The sequence below is a fragment of the Suncus etruscus genome, chromosome 7 (assembly GCF_024139225.1).
Source record: "Suncus etruscus isolate mSunEtr1 chromosome 7, mSunEtr1.pri.cur, whole genome shotgun sequence".
Lineage (NCBI taxonomy): Eukaryota > Metazoa > Chordata > Mammalia > Eulipotyphla > Soricidae > Suncus > Suncus etruscus.
The window spans coordinates 2623281-2631482 of NC_064854.1; the positions used below are offsets into that span (position 1 = coordinate 2623281).

An 8202-nucleotide genomic window follows, 5' to 3' on the forward strand; every position below is an offset into this window, starting at 1 on the left:
TAATAAAAATTGGACCGGGATGACACCCCTCCCCCACACACGTAATGGACGAATATAAAAGTTAAACCCTGCCAGTTAGAATTGGGCCCAGAAAAAATGCCAGAACAGAAACTGCAAGCCAGGGAATGGAGGGCCAGGCTTTCTGGAAGGCCAACCTTGCCACAGTAGCAGCAAGAAGCAATTCAATTCACTCCACTTTTCTCTCTCTTTTTTGCTCTCTCAAACCCGAAAGCTTGTCTCTGATATCTTCTCTCACTCTTCCTTTTCTCTCTTCTCTCTCTCTTCTCTCTCTCTCTCTCTCTCTCTCTCTCTCTCTCTCTCTCTCTCTCTCTCTCTCTCTCTCTCTCACACAACCTCTCTCAGATTGTCTATACTGAGTTTTGGTTCCTTACATTTGTCATAGATGATTGGGTCTTGGCAGTAGAGTAAGAGCTGAAACTGACCATTAGGCAATGGAACAGATGATATCGTCATATGATATCAACATGCTATGATATCATCATATGATATAGTATGATATTGACACTTGGGTAGTGGGTCTCATATATTCAATCAAAACTAGGAAAGACTATTTGCAAATATAATGGAATTCACAAAGAACACTTAAAACTTACTCAATATAAACAAAGTTTGTTAAAAATAATCAGTGATTTTAATAAAATCTTTACCAAAGAACATAATCCACCATGTAAAAATCATATCTTGTCATGTTTGTTGATTGGATTTTATGAAGTTTAATATTTTTTGTTTGTTTCTTGGGTCACACTCAGTGACACTCAGGGGTTACTCCTAACTATGCACTCAGAAATCACTCCTGGCTTGGGGATCATATGGGATGCTTAGGATTGAACCGAGGTCTGTCGGGTCAGTTGCATGCAAACAAGCACCCTACCGCCGCATTATGGCTCTGTCTCTGAATTTAACTTTTATTAATGAATGCATGTAACTGTATTCTTATGAATATTTTTATTTTTATCATTATATCATTCACCCCATATTAGTGGTTATATTTACATACACAAAAGAAAGGTTGCTTTTATATTTTTCCAATTTGTTTTATTAAAGTACAAATGTGTGTTGCTTGTAAATTTTAGGCACATTATGTTTAAAACTTAAATTTAAATATTTAATAGGATACAAATTTTGGGATGGTTATTTATGGATAAATACCTGACTTTCTATAATGTACAATTTTTTATTCATTCAAAAGTATTAATTTCACAATATGATTTTATTTAAACTGAACAAATAATTGCTCTCTAGATGTTAGTTAATCTAATAACAACATGTGATTGAGTGAAATGATTGATTGGAAAGACAGCTTTTGTTTTGTGTTGCTTGTTTATTTAACTTTTTGCACAGTAATCAGTGATACTAAATACTTACATCTCTGTGCTCCTATCACAGCTAAAATTGCTTGGGGAAAAATCATGGTGTACCTAGGATGAATCCATGTCAACTGTGTGTAAGGCAGTTCTATTCTCGTAAACATTCTACTTTTTTTTTACCTATTTATAATATTACTACTGTAATTATTAACATTGGTCTTTGTACATGCTCTTGAATATCTTGAATTAGAAAATAGTGCAGCAAATTTATTTACAAATGTAAACATAAGGGTGGTGCACCTTCTAAGACTAAACATCAATCATGAAAAACTTTGCAATCAGTGTTTTAATAAAAGGGAACAAAAGAAAAAGAGTAAACATTTTATAAAAATTATTTTATCAACACTGTATACATTTTATTCATTGTTGATATATACAGACATATATACTGACATATATAGTAGAAATACTAATTAAAGAAATACTAATTTCTTCTTAAAGTTTGTCTATAAAACATTTCTAGAAAAGTTTCTAAGAACAAAAACAAAATTACACAGAACCCAAGTAGTTGAAATAAAAGCTAACATTTAGTTCTCAGATTTCTGGCACCAATATCAAGGCTTTCACTTTAATAGCACTTTCAACTGACAATTTTTAAAAGTTTTCACAGCAAGATATCAAATAAAATATACAGATATTAGTTTGTCATCACAGAATCAGCATCCCAAAATTCTAAATGAAGTTATTTGTTTCAAAATGTAGTAAGTGCCTATTCTACTTTTAATTATTTAAAAGAATGCATACATTATCAAAGAAATAGCTAATAAAGTAAACATTTTAAAACCAAAATTATATTTCGCTTTGCTTTTTATGAATATGATTATAATAGAATGATGATACTCAAAAAAAGTGCAGTAAAATATAAAGCAGTATGATTGTATTATGAAATAAATGTCATATCATTAATCAATTGAAATTAAAATTTCTACTGATTATGACAGCATTCTTAAAGTCACTTTTATTGTGTAATACAATGTTCTGCAATAAAACTTGTAAATAATCTAATATTCAAATAAAAATCTACAAATAGATCATGATATATTAATAAGTATACTTTGCAAATTAAATATTAAATATGATTATATCCAGTAAAATTCTTTTGTTGATATTTTGTGTGTGTTTCTATTAGATTCTATTAAGGCATTTAAAATAATGCTATGAGGCATATTATTTATTAACAATATTTTGTAATATAATAATTACAAATTAAAATTTATTTCAATCAGAAATGCTCAACAAAATTCACAGGACTGTTGATAAAGTAATCTGGGTCATAACAGTTAAATTCCTTCCCTATATAATAGAAATTACAAAACATATTGAAATTGCTATTGAAAGTAAAAAAGAACACAGAACATGCAAATGATGGAAGTTGGATTTCCTTTTTTGTTGTTGTTTAATTTGTCTTATTAGACCTCAAGCTATAGCACCAATGACCCTGATATTTCATCCGACGATGTTTTTTCTCTCATAAGAAGTACAAAGAGTAATGATGCTAGAAGAACTCACATAGCAAGAAAGAGAGTGCCTTTCTTCGTGTTGAATCTCTATATAACTTTAATGTTTTTACCATGTTCAACTAGGAGTCATAGAAAGCCACAAGAATAATCAAACGTTATTTTAGCCAATATCATAGTCTAAACAATTTGAGCAGTATATGAAAGAACATAGAAACAAGATAAAAATATGTATAAATTATAATCAACATTCTGGTTACCAAGAGATACTTTATTCTCTAGCAAAAACATTTAATAGCTTGTCATGTGCTGACTAATCTTGATCAAATCAATGATCCACCTGTAATCACTATCAGTGCAAATGACTCATCGGATAGATGCAAGTGACATTACACACTCACACACAAATAAACCCATTATGAATATTTAAAGTTAAACTCTTTCTCACTTGATCTTAGCCAAAAGGCCGAGAAGCGATTAAACTCTTTCTCAACTAATAACACAATCCCTGTTTTTATTTCTCCTAATGTTTTCCATTATTTATGGCCTATGTTTTAAAATATAAAACAATTATTCTCTAACTTTAGGACATTATGCTGCTTTAATGTAGCAACATCCCTTAAACTAGAAAAAGAAACAATAAAAAAAGGAAGGAAGGAAGGGAGGGGGAAGAAAAAAAGAAGAATGAAAAAAGAAAAGAAACAAAGAAAGGAAGGAATGGGAAAAGGAAAGGACAGAAGGAAAGGAGGAAGGAAGAATAACCACATCAAGTAGCATAAATTATAAAGGAAATGTCTATATTGAATGTCTAAATCATTTATAAACTTCTGTACTGTGAATATAAAAAATAGTAATGATAGTCTGTTTCTTCAAACTCTGATCTCTCTACATTCATATGCCAGCCCTCAAATTTTTTAATCTATTATGACTTCTATTGTACCATTTTTATGTTAATTGTATAGCTTTATAAAGTGCAATGTTCATCAAAAGATCACCTAAATAGTCTTTAAATGTGACTAGAATCGCCAAATTCAAAATCAGCTCTACTAGGTGGTTTTTTTATGTTTATCATTTCTTTCTGGTTCTTCCTATAGTTGGCATTCATGCTATAAAGAAATAGAATAGATAGATGATAGATACATACATACATACATAGACGGATGCATGAATAAATGGTTGGATAGATGGACAGATGGACAGATAGATGGACAGATTGATGGGTGGATGGATGTTAGGAATATTGACCCTTAGACATTTACCCTTACAGAGAGATTTTTCTATGGATCACAGTGTGTGGGTCAAAGTATGGTCAAAGTTTTGTTTATGGTCACACTGTGTTGGGGACTGACTTGTTTGAGGCCATTTTGCTGTTCTTTCTGCCATATTCCAGCTTTTCACCTAAAAGCTATTTTGCAGTCTTGCTGTAAGTTTTTGAGCTATAGAGAAAGGAATGTGCAACTGTAGATATAATTAACTCTAGCCCGGAGGAGAGCAACACTGTCCGGTACTGTTATCAGAAACTAGGCCTCACTCCTTAAGACCACATTTCGGAGTGAACTAGGCTATTATCAATAAATGTATGCTACATTGTCTGTTCAAGATCACTGAGGCAAGCACATCTTGCACCAGCTCCTGATGGTCAAGCAATTAGGAATGCAGCTAGAAGGACACTAGAAATTTCCATGGAAACAGCACGTTCATCATAGCTTGAAGGTCATCCAGCCCCCCTAGCCCGCTGCCCACTTCCTTATTTAGAGAATGCCTAACTTTCTTTGTTCCTTGAAACCTGAAATATATTCTTGCCTTGTATGGGCCTTCGCGCCAAAAGTATGACTGACATCACCTTTGTACTGCCCCCTTCTCCTTCACTATATAAGAAGGAACTGTAGCCAATAAAGGTACCCTTGAACAGTGAGACGCTGCCTTGGGTCTTTATTATTAACCTCTTTCAGATTTTTTACAGGTGTGGTTGCTCTTCTACTCAGCAAAATAGGAGTGCGGTTGTCTGAGAAGCCTTTCCAGCTAATTCCTGCTGGCCGGGTCCCCCCTGGGGGGGCTTCAGGACACCGCATTTTGGCGCCCAACGCTGGGCTCGAAGACCACCGCCACACTCCGAACGACTACGGGTCGGCGAGTCCGGAGCTGTTTCGTAAATCGCAGGATATACCCCATCCGGGTAGGCGTTGAAACGAGTTAGCCTTAATCAAATATTTAAACTGCAGTTTTTTCAGTCGTTCTGATCACCGCCCCTGATTGGCTCTTGGGGCTTCGCCCGTTGGCTTCACTTCCATGGGTGTTTCGTTGAGTATTGAACTTAAATTCATTAAATATATACAGTCTGAGTTGAAAGCCAGACATATAGAGGTTACCAAAAAAGATATTTGTAATTTTTTAATGTTTGTTCATGATGTTTACCAGAAATCTAGTGTTCCTGGGCTCCCTCTCGCTCTGACTCTGTCTCTCAGTTTCCTTCCTCTTCTAACCCTTCATCTTTACTTCTGCCGCTGCACCCTCTGTGCAAAATCCTAAACAGCCCTTCACTTCCCTAGCTTCAGCTCCGTCCCTGTTTCACCACCCTCCCCTCCTTAGCCAGCAATTGCAACAATACAAAGCCTTTAATTGGAAAAGCCTCAAAGAGCCATTTCAAGCCGTAACCTCCTATGGCCCCCAAGCCCCTTACACGCTCTCCTGCTTAGAATCTAAAAGCTGAACTCTTTGTCTCTTGGGAAGTTAACTTTTTTTTCCGCTGCAAAGCCCTTGCAGATAGGCAGGAATCCTGATCTCTAAGCTCTTATATTGGCCTCGCCTCTTTTCATACCTTAAAGGTACAGCACACACTTTCCAGGTCCCAGCTTGCCAACATGGCTCTTGCTGCCCTCCGTGCCTGGAAGTCGCTCCCCAAAGCCAGTATTCCAGCAGCTCCCCCACACCGGCAACAAACTGTTGCTGCTTTCTCCCTCCCCCCCCCTTTTTCTGACTTGAGTTCCCAACTCACCACAATTACATCCATGGTCTCTCACCTCTCTAACAAACTTGATAATGCTCTTGGCTCAAAAACCAGCGCTACCTTTCCTGTCTTTCTCCCTAATGGAGAAAGTCTTCCCCCGCCTGCTCAGCAGCCTCCACCGCGGAGAACGCTCAGTCCCTAACCATGGCAGATTCCCTCCTCTCACCGCTCCCCCTCTTAAAGCTATAGAAATGAAACTACTTGGCCAAATTAAAAATCTTAAACAAATCTTAAGCCTTCAAAAACAGGCTGCTTCTCTTAATTCACAGGTTTCTGCCCTTCAGGCGTTTCCCCCCCCCCTCCTAAATCTATAGTTGTCTGTCCTCTGCCCACTGAATTCCACGGCCAGGCCCCCCCCTCTTGAGAACTCAAAGAGACAAACTAATGAAAGTGAGGCTAAGTGCCATAAAACAGAAACTGCTGCAGTGCCTACAAAAAATTCTAAGGGCACAGTAAGCAGGATAATTACAAAGTATCATCTGCTAAGCCATAAAACCTTGCGATATCTACACTTTGCTGTTAAAACTTCTGAGCCTAATGTACCCTTTACTTTGCTCAAACCAATCCTCAGCCTCCTTCAGCCTCTTTCCTGCCAGCCTTGGAGAACAGCCAGCTCAAGCCCTGACACTCCCACTTTAAGCCTTCCAATTCACCTTGAAATACCCAATCTTTGTTATTCAAAAAAAAATCTGAAAAGTAGCATCTCTTGCATATTCTCAAATCAATTAATAAAACCATGATTCTCATGGTGCTTTTGCAACCCAGACTCCCCTCTTCGGTTGCCACTCCCTCTAATTCCAATAAATTAGTAATTAATCTTAAAAGATTGCTTTTTTTTTCTCTATATCATTACACCCTGCTAACTGTAAATAATTTGCCTCTAGCCTTCCTGCTGTTAACTGTGCTAGCCCCTCCCCGAGCTATCAGTGAAAGACTCTGCTTCACCTTGTCAGCCCTACACTTCGTCAAATATGTGTTATTAGGTTTAGTGCATTAAGTGGTGTAAAGTAATTATTAAAACATTAAAAAGCAACAGAAAGATAAGAGCAATAAACTTTTTTTTTTCATGCCTCTCAGAAAATTTTAAAGCAAGGTCATAATTCTGTCACTTTACAGATAACAAAATATTGGTAAAAGAAAAACTTCTTTGTGTTTTAAAATCCAAACGAACACAAAAGTGTTAAATTTAAATCTTATATTTCTATTAAAAGTTTTATTTTAATTTTTAAAGTATTTACAAAATTATGTGAAAAATAATGTGGTTAGCCTTTTTAAACAATATAGTTAATTTAATGCACAGTGAACACCTAGGTGTGCTTTATAGTACCCTTAGTTTTAACTTTGTGCTACAGCAATGGTTGTTCTTTATTTCTGCATTGAAAGAACTATTATTTTAAGTGCATTCAAAATATCAGCACATTATACAAATCTGTATATTTGTGTCGCAGTAAAAAAAATAATATAAATGAAAAATATATTATATATAATTTTATAAGTAATATATAAAAGTAACTAAACTTTATAAGCAAATTAACTAGTATTAAATATAATTTTAGTCTTAAGTTCTAAGTGTGTAAATGTATCAGATGTCTTTAACTATATTTTATAATAATCTAAGCATTTAGTTAATTTAGTATATAATATTTTTTACAAATTATTCACTTAAAGTCTTCATAGTAAAAACAGTTGTTTGTTTTTTAAAAAATCAGTTTTTATACCTTTAATAATCATAGTTCATGCTATTGTGTTTAATCATAAAAATTTTAACACTTTATTGCAGCTGTCTTACTGTTCTACTGCAAAACCAATTTAAAGAAAACCTATTCATTTACAGCAAATCATTTCATACTTCCAAGTAGAGACTCCTTCTACAGTGCTCATTAACCATTTTACTTAATGTTTTAAACTTCAAATTAAAATTGTTTTAAAAATGTTTTGTGTTAAATCTAAACCTTAAAATTTATTTTCAGCAAAGTTCCACTCCATCTACATTAAGTACTTCTCAAAACTAAAAAAGTTTTTCTACAAAATTTTTTTTTCTCTTCTTCTCACAAACATGTTAGCTAAATATTTAAAAGCGCTTGTCAATTTTTTATAAATAAGTCTTAAATCAATCCTTTTGTCTGTTTATGTGTCTGTTGTGATGAATGAAAGTGGCCACAAGTGTAAAATGTTGTGTTTAGTGTTGTTTTGTTTTGTCTGTTTATTTGTTATCTCTACATTTTATAATAATACAATTTTTAAAGCCTTATCCATTTTTTAAATTTCAATTAATTTTTTCAACCTGGTTCAGTCTGGTCAGTTCACAAACTGGCATCTTACAATTAAAAATCATGTGTTAAAAATTATG

The 8202-nt window shown here is 34.3% G+C and overlaps 1 non-coding gene across 1 annotated transcript; it reads left to right on the top strand.

The window, feature by feature from the left end:
• The first annotated feature begins 7144 nt into the window (after positions 1-7144).
• On the top strand, positions 7145-7274 carry LOC126014650 (small nucleolar RNA SNORA22). The gene has a single exon (XR_007497657.1). It is a non-coding gene; the product is annotated as a small nucleolar RNA SNORA22 (small nucleolar RNA).
• The last annotated feature ends 928 nt before the right edge of the window (positions 7275-8202 follow it).